This window comes from Schistocerca nitens, chromosome 5 (assembly GCF_023898315.1).
Source record: "Schistocerca nitens isolate TAMUIC-IGC-003100 chromosome 5, iqSchNite1.1, whole genome shotgun sequence".
Taxonomy (NCBI): Eukaryota; Metazoa; Arthropoda; class Insecta; order Orthoptera; family Acrididae; genus Schistocerca; species Schistocerca nitens.
The window spans coordinates 606050760-606060368 of NC_064618.1; the positions used below are offsets into that span (position 1 = coordinate 606050760).

The following is a 9609-nucleotide window of genomic DNA, read 5'->3' on the forward strand; positions in this document are numbered from 1 at the left end:
TAGATGAAATGTATGACGAGATAAAAGAAATTATTCAGGTAGTGAAGGGACACGAAAATTTAATAGTCATGGCTGACTGGAATTCATCAGTAGGAAAAGGGAGAGAAGGAAACACAGTAGGAGAATATGGATTGGGGGGAAGAAATGAAGGAGGAAGCCGCCTTGTAAAATTTTGCACAGAGCATGACTTAATCATAGCTAACACTTGGTTCAAGAATCATAAAAGAAGGTTGTATACCTGGAAGAATCCTGGAGATACTAAAAGGTATCAGATAGATTATATAATGGTAAGACAGAGATTTAGGAACCAGGTTTTAAATTGTACGACATTTCCAGGGGCAGATGTGGATTCTGACCACAATCTATTGGTTATGAACTGCAGATTGAAACTGAAGAAACTGCAAAAAGGTGGGAATTTAAGGAGTTGGGACCTGGATAAACTGAAAGAACCACAGGTTGTAGAGAGTTTCAGGGAGAGCATAAGGGAAGAATTGACAGGAATGGGGGAAAGAAATACAGTAGAAGAAGAATGGGTAGCTCTGAGGGATGAAGTAGTGAAGGCAGCAGACGATCAAGTAGGTAAAAAGACGAGGGCTAATAGAAATCCTTGGGTAACAGAAGAAATATTGAATTTAATTGATGAAAGGAGAAAATATAAAAATGCAGTAAATGAATACAAACGTCTCAAAAATGAGATCGACAGAAAGTGCAAAATGGCTAAGCAGGGATCGCTAGAGGACAAATGTAAGGATGTAGAGGCTTGTCTCACTAGGGGTAAGATAGATACTGCCTACAGGAAAATTAAAGAGACCTTTGGAGAGAAGAGAACCACTTGTATGAATATCAAGAACTCAGATGGAAACCCAGTTCTAAGCAAAGAAGGGAAGGTGGAAGGAGTATATAGAGGGTTTATACAAGGGCGATGTGCTTGAGGACAATATTATGGAAATGGAAGAGGATGTAGATGAAGACGAAATGGGAGATAAGATACTGCGTGAAGAGTTTGACAGAGCACTGAAAGACCTGAGTCGAAACAAGGCCCCGGGAGTAGACAACATTCCATTGGAACTACTGACGGCCTTGGGAGAGCCAGTCATGACAAAACTCTACCATCTGGTGAGCAAGATGTATGAGACAGGCGAAATACCCTCAGACTTCAAGAAGAATATAATAATTCCAATCCCAAAGAAAGCAGGTGTTGACAGATGTGAAAATTACCGAACTATCAGTTTAATAAGTCATAGCTGCAAAATACTAACGCGAATTCTTTACAGACGAATGGAAAAACTGGTAGAAGCAGACCTCGGGGAAGATCAGTTTGGATTCCGTAGAAATGTTGGAACATGTGAGGCAATACTAACCTTACGACTCATCTTAGAAGAAAGATTAAGAAAAGGCAAACCTACGTTTCTAGCATTTGTAGACTTAGAGAAAGCTTTTGACAATGTTAACTGGAATACTCTCTTTCAAATTCTGAAGGTGGTAGGGGTGAAATACAGGGAGCGAAAGGCTATTTACAATTTGTACAGAAACCAGATGGCAGTTATAAGAGTCGAGGGGCATGAAAGGGAAGCAGTGGTTGGGAAAGGAGTGAGACAGGGTTGTACCCTCTCCCTGATGTTATCCAATCTGTATATTGAGCAAGCAGTAAAGGAAACGAAAGAAAAATTCGGAGTAGGTATTAAAATTCATGGAGAAGAAGTAAAAACTTTGAGGTTCGCCGATGACATTGTAATTCTGTCAGAGACAGCAAAGGACTTGGAAGAGCAGTTGAACGGAATGGACAGTGTCTTGAAAGGAGGATATAAGATGAACATCAACAAAAGCAAAACGAGGATAATGGAATGTAGTCAAATTAAATCGGGTGATGCTGAGGGAATTAGATTAGGAAATGAGACACTTAAAGTAGTAAAGGAGTTTTGCTATTTAGGGAGTAAAATAACTGATGATGGTCGAAATAGAGAGGATATAAAATGTAGACTGGCAATGGCAAGGAAATCGTTTCTGAAGAAGAGAAATTTGTTAACGTCGAGTATAGACTTAAGTGTCAAGAAGTCGTTTCTGAAAGTATTTGTATGGAGTGTAGCCATGTATGGAAGTGGAACATGGACGATAACTAGTTTGGACAAGAAGAGAATAGAAGCTTTCGAAATGTGGTGCTACAGAAGAATGCTGAAGATTAGATGGGTAGATCACATAACTAATGAGGAGGTGTTGAATAGGATTGGGGGGAAGAGAAGTTTGTGGCACAACTTGACTAGAAGAAGGGATCGGTTGGTAGGACATGTTTTGAGGCATCAATGGATCACAAATTTAGCTTTGGCGGGCAGCGTGGAGGGTAAAAATCGTAGAGGGAGACCAAGAGATGAATACACCAAGCAGATTCAGAAGGATGTAGGTTGCAGTAGGTACTGGGAGATGAAGAAGCTTGCACAGGATAGAGTAGCATGGAGAGCCGCATCAAACCAGTCTCAGGACTGAAGACCACAACAACAACAACTCTTCATGTCAAACAAAAGCTTTCAGAGTTCAAAACCGTGTAATACGTATTATTTGTGGCGTAAATTCACGGACGTCCTGTAGAAACCTCTTCAAAGAATTGGGTATACTACCTACTGCCTCTCAGTATATTTACTCCTTAATGAAATTTGTCCTAAATAATATATCTCTTTTTCCAACAAACAGCTCAGTTCAAACATACAATACCAGGAACAAAAATGATCTGCACAAGGACTTAAAAGCACATACTTTAGTTCAAAAAGCGGTCCACTACTCAGCAACACTCATCTTCAATAATTTGCCAGCAAACATAAAAAAATTTAGTTACAAATAAAGATCAGTTTAAAAGGAGCCCAAAAGACTTACTAGTGGCCAACTCCTTCTACTCCATTGACAAATTTTTTAATAGAAACAAATGATGTATTGTATATATTCATACTATTAGTATTGTTATTTCAGCTTAAAAAATTTTTTACATGTTCCACATCCACGAGGATCTCCTGAGCATGGATCTATGGAACGAAAAACTAATCTAATCTGTTATTATTTACTGTAGTGCTATTATTTATTAATGTAAAAATCACTGTAACTGTATTATAAATTTTTGACATGGCTCCTGTATGCAAACCAAAAGGATTGCAAATGTACGTCATAAGATGAATAAAATACAATTCACAAAGTAAGACATTAAGAATACATAACATGTATACCAAGTAGAAAGTTTAACACAAATCAGCATACTGTAGCTCAGTCTGCAAAACATTCACGAATAAATTCATACAAAAGAACTTGGGAGCACAAATGTACACCTACAGTCATACTATGCAAACCAGTGTGAAGTTTATGGAAGTGGGAGCTTCTTATTATACCATGTATAAGGGTTTCTTCCTGTTTCATACTCATACAAAGTGTGGAAAGCATGACTACTAAAAATGCCTCTGTGCACACTGCAATTAACCTAATCTTGTCTTCCCCCCCTGTGTGATATATTCATAGGGGGTTGTAATATATTCCTAGTTTCCTCACTTCATGGTGATTCTTGAAGCTTTGCAAGTAGGCAATTGTGATGGGGCACTTTATTTCAATCTACAAGCAAATGTCATTTTTTAAGTTTTTAAGTATTTCCTTGACATTCTCCCACAAGTAAGCCCTCCAATTCCATTTCTTATACAACAGAATATGCAATTATTGCAGTAGCAGAAGATGATATGAATGATTAGAAGCTGGGAATAGTGTGTACAGTAGCAGGATAATCAAGCTGATCACTCAGACAGCATCACCATTCCCTCACATCTCTTATCAACAATCTCCATGTCTCCAATTAACAGTGATTTTAATGGTTTTGTCATATTAAATGGAGTGTAGCTCGGGGTGATTTCCAGACAAAAATGCAGCTTTTCCTACAATTTATTCCAATACCTACTGTTTGTCAACACTTTCTTTTGAGATATACTCATAAGACTAAGCAGTATCTGCAGAAAATTTCATTATCTCACATATTGTACTAAATTAAAAATAAAGTGGTGACTGGAAACTACCCCAAGGAATGGGGTAAATTTCAGATATGCACAGGGTAATTTCCAGACAACTGCTTCATGGATTATTTAAACGACAGGTGTGAGTACCAACGGGGTAACTGAAAGACAAATGTGCACTACCAAAACACTAAGTTGGGGAATTTATTCAATAATTGCATCATATATTTTTAAATGGTTGTAAGTCAACTGATACACATTCCTCCCAAATTGAGAACAAATTGAGAACAACTTATTAAACTGTGCAATAACTTTACATGGACATCTTGACTGGTATTTTGTTTCATATGATGCAAATGTGAATGTCCTTCAAGTACCCGAATTTGTAATGGTAATAATTCATTAAATGCTGGAAACTGATGCCATTTTAAAAAATAAATGTGAAAGATACTGAAATCTTACACTTCTTTTTATTTACATTAACATTATCTTGATTGCATACTATATAACACCTACAGTTCTACACTTCACAATAATAATGCACCATGTTACAATATTAATAAGTTTTTGATGGCCCATTCCCTCATTGTCTTGGCTACTGTTCTTTACAGACCACTTCAAATTTCTTCATGGAAAGGTAGGTGGATAACGTTGTAGTTTTTCTAATTCCTTGACTGAAACAGACTTAATTGGAACCTTTTCTCAAGGATAATCTACATTTTCTTTCTGGAATACTTTTCCCTCGATGATTCATATAGCCTGCACTTATCCTTGCAATTTTGATATTATTGCCTCCATAATATTCCAGTTGTTTACTATTTCTTTACTTACTGAATTACAACATTGCTCCTCAACATTAATATAAGTCTAAGAAGGAGACTTTGTATTACAAATAATAGATAAATTGCCAACCTACAGCGCAATGCACATTTAACTGCATGTATAGTGAAGAAAACAATGTGCAACAGTCAAAACAAGTGCAGCATACTGTTTGCTTGGGAACTCTACTGGTAATGTCGTCAAGAAGTGCAAGTAAAAAGTATTAAATGACACACACATGATCATCAGTGCTATTAGTGAAACTTTATTTTTACAGGGGCGTAAGTCACAACTGATGCCTCTACAAAAATAACATTGTTTTTCAGAATCCCATAGAGTGTACAGCCATTTAATGTCAGTTTAAAACAAAAATATTATTTCTGAACTACAGTTTTACATTTCACAGTTTTAAAAGACTCTTTGTAATACTTTTTGATATTACAGTAATGGTAATTCGTATCATCAATGGCTTTCGCATGAAATGGTCTACATGACACTGCCTTGATATGCCCAAAACATAAGAAGGCTTCTGCGACAATTTTCACTTGTTTTTGTAATGGCCAATTTTCACTTGTTTTTGTAATGGCCACCAGTATCTACTGTTTCCTAACTATTTTAAAAGCCTCTTTTCAATTTCCATGAGGTCTTTCTTTTGTTTCAGATGGATCTAGGCAGAAACTAGTCGCATAAAGAATATAAACACATTTCAATCATGTTTTACAGCAAACTGCTCCACTCTTTTTCATCTAATCATAAACATTGTAAATTATGAATAGAACATTTGTGACATCATTTTCAGCTTGGTGTGAGGGTTCTGGTTTCTTCCCCATCAAATCATCATGTTTTTAAAGATTTGTAATGTGTCTTCCACTACCCAGTTATTGGTGAAAGAGTATGAATGCTTTGCTCAATCACATTTTTATTGCAGCTTTCACTGTTTCTTTTGTCAGTCCAAATTCCAATTTGGCTGTGCACCAAGGTGAGTTTGCTAGTTCCACTTCTTCATATTCTGGAATAATTGTCTTCTTTCCAGCCATGCCATCTCCTTGTCCTTTGGGACGATTTTGGGTTCCTCTTTAGCCCATACTTCCTGACGAAACTTCCAACGCTTACACTGTGTGTAGTGTACCTGGTCTCTAAGTAGGATTTATCTTCCTTAAATGTATGTTTGTAGGATTTTTACTACTGTGATTTTTTGCTTAAAACAAAACTTAATTATCTTGTTGCATCACAAACAATACACTGCCTTAAAATTACCCCACAGCAAACTATTCAGTTTTTCAAAATTCTTTCTCTACCATGCTAATGTCTAGAAACTTTCTTTCTAGCTTGAAGAATGTTCAATGTATACTGATAACTCTGCGGAAAATTTAGCCACCGTTGATCCTAAATTACAACAGAAAATTAAACTAGAAGATTTTTTAATTTTTTTTGGCAACATTCCAAAACTGATGTTGCTGTAAAACACACCAGGAAAATAATTTGATTTGATATAGGGCCTGCACATAACTACATGAAAAAGAATGTTCTGAGAGAAAATAAAAATTATTTGACCAAAAAAATCAGATTCCTGTGGGGATGGTGAGCAATTTGTTAATTACTCTAAATTTACCTGACTGATAATTACCTCAAGCTACCATACTTCCTTGTGTATGTGTCTTGTGTCAAATATCACATTTACAGGTACTAGGAAAAATTTATGTGGTGCCCCCCACCCCCCAACTCTTGCAGTTTTTATGGCTTACATATGCTATACATACATCATATGTATCAAAATACTAATCCATTATGTAATATAGGTTTTATGACTTTCCCTTGCCGTCTTACTTTGTACTATACAAGCCACATACTGTGAATTAAATAAAAACATCTGGGCAAAAAACAGTTAATTCTGAATAAAACTGAAGCGATTTACTTAACAAATTGTTCCAGTTGATCCTGAACTGTTTATGTAAAACCCTCTACTTTACAAAACATACACAGAGAAATATTACATAAACTTTGAGCAACATTGTATCTCGTATCGTTTTGGTGTGTGTGTGCACGCGCGCGCGCGCACACACACACACACACACACACACACACACACACACACACACCAATTCGAGATGTACCACACACTAATGTATTGTTTCCTGTCCAATTATATGTACTTAAGAGTACACTGTCACATAACCTCAGCAGTTGTAAATCATATACACAATGACAAAGCAAACCACACCGAAAAACACTGCAGTACTACAGCTTTGTTTGGCTAATTAAAGCAATCCACATTAAAGTTTTAAGCATTTCAAAAACCAGCAAGTGAGTAGGTCCCAATTTCAAAACATATACATTTGCAATAAAAAGCTCTCATCTAATTCTTCACATATCCTATTGCTGTTTGTCAACATTGTATATTTAACTCGACTAACAGGTAGCAATGCTTGTATGTAACAAAAACACATAATGTAAACAACACTACTAATTTTGTAAATAAGCCAGTGAATCCTGGCATAGAATTGATACGGGTGAAAAGTTAATGAGCTTATTTCAAGAAAAGACTCACTTATCACAAAGCAAACTTGCTAACATTATTTACAGACGAGCACAAATCTCGTTAATTGCGTACAAGAACAAAGGCTCCTCAAAATAAACACAGACCGCTTCAAATCATAAACATTCACTCTACTTATTTCATAGGTGACAGATAATGACTTTGCCTGAGTAGTGTGACCCATAACAACATACCTTTTCTCCGTTGGCAGAAGTAACAACAAAAACAGCCAGCGCGTACGTTTCCTGATAATGTTAGGTTAAGTGCACTACGCACATACTCATGTTACCACAGTAAACGCGGGAAACTGTACATAAACTAACATCAGCTTTCTACGGATCCAGTGACTACTCTGTATTTGAAAAATTATACGCCACAACATTGTATTCCTCAGCAAACATGATTTGTTCTTCCAGGAAACATAAAATGTACTGTAATATATACGCGATGATACTTACGAGGATATTCGGTTGATAAGAATCGAATTGATTATGCTACAATCTTGAGATATAAATACACTAATGGATTAAGACGTAACATTTTACTGTATTTTCAAACACCATAATAAAAGAAATTTCCCGTTTTCTAGTGGAACGGAACAATTGTCATAAAATTTCATCAAAATGGCTACCGCGCATTAATCTGTATGAAGCCTTTAAAACGTGCAAATTCCTTCTGTAACCAAGTAAAACGGCTTAATTAGTTGTTTTTCGTGGAAAGCTTATATTCTAAAAATACACTTATTAAAACTCAACACTGATACAAGCATCATTTACTCTAAAAGTTCCTTCATTTGTGACCGAGGTAACTGCGAACGTATCGAATCAAAATTAAGTTTTTTGGAATTGTTTCACGAATTTTGTCGCACAGAACACGGTTTTTCTCTCAAACGACACCTGAAATTCGAGTTACAGAGAATTTTATTCACTTCTGCGGGGCAAACAGCGGGTTTATTTATTTACCTACAACCTCTTTCTGCACTACATTTCGTCCTCATTGGTGGTTCTGATTTTCGAACATCAACAATACCAGTACCTCAAGGACCGCTAAAGGTTACTTTATATTTCACATTCAAATGATCCAAATTTTCTTTTTATTAGCACCATGTTCGTAGAAAGCATATGTTATATTTATTCAAATCGATCTCAAATTGGTACAATAATCTTTCTATGCTAAATCTTAACCGCATTTTAGGACATATGATGTATCTTTGATCTTTGGCGATAGGATTCGTGAAGAATAACAATTAACCTTACTATACAATCGAATTATTCGGAATTTTTCAGTAATAAGTTAGGTAATGCTTCAGGTCAAGTTCTTGATTGTGCAACGTATAGTTTGTTGTCTGCTTCACAATTTCAAACACGTTGCAGCTACCGCAAAGTTATTCCACTGTAAATGCTGTCCTCCTAAGTGTCTTCAGTTCATCTCTATTACTAACTGTTGAAGAATCTTCTTGCACCTGATCCGATCGTTATAATAATCAGCAACACGTATAAACAAAATGGGAAATGTGTCAAAGATAGAACATCCACTTAGTTAGTCTGTTAATTGTTCCATATATCAAAATCACGGTAAACATTTTCGTGTGGACCGTGTCAACAGGACAAATGTACAACACCTACGTAGAACTACCTAAAAAATAAGAATATTTATTTGATTGTATACTGGCCATTAACAGGCTTATTTTTTAATGACTATTTATCCCTACCAAATAATTTCTCTAAGGTGTAGGAGGAGTTAAGCAGAAAGCTCTTTAACCAACATTTGATAACATTTTCGTTATCTCTCGGGCATTTTATTTCCGTGGTAGATTGCAGATTAAAATATGCTACAAAAATGACAATACAGGAAGATGGTGAGAAACACGTACTATTTAAATAATGGCCTGACTCTCTGCTACCAGTTCTTTCAAAAATATTTAAATATTAAGGTGTGCAATAGGCATATGAGCACCTAACACCAAATGACGGATGTGTTTAACACGAAAGCTGCAACTTATTTACTGGCCACTTTCACTCTCCAGGACGAAGTGATCTATGTGACAACGGTATTTTATATACAATGGAGAAGTTATTCTCATTGGCTTACACTGTGATTTTATCTTGGAACTCTTCCATTTGGTCCGTGTTTGAATAGAAAAACAGTAATATCAGAAAAGTGAGTCCGCCTTGATGCAAAACACCTCGTTATTCGTGTACTTCTTTATTCTCCCAAACTAGTTTCAGCGACAAATATCACCACATCAGTGGTTTTTTAATCTAAAACGTGCAGAAAATA

General features: G+C 36.0%; 1 protein-coding gene across 5 annotated transcripts in view; it reads right to left on the reverse strand.

Moving 5' to 3' along the window:
* The window catches only part of LOC126259356 (INO80 complex subunit D), a 234900-nt gene extending 226549 nt beyond the window's left edge, over positions 1 to 8351 (reverse strand). For 2 of the 5 annotated variants that reach the window (XM_049956089.1, XM_049956085.1), the window contains exons 1-2: positions 7788 to 7935; positions 7524 to 7681 (exon numbers count right to left, since the gene is read on the reverse strand). The gene's annotated coding sequence lies outside the window, so the exon portion shown is untranslated. Of the gene's footprint in view, positions 1 to 7523; positions 7682 to 7787; positions 7938 to 8291 lie in introns of those variants that run through there. The other 3 variants (XM_049956088.1, XM_049956087.1, XM_049956086.1) reach the window with 3 other exon arrangements.
* Positions 8352 to 9609: the final 1258 nt, after the last annotated feature.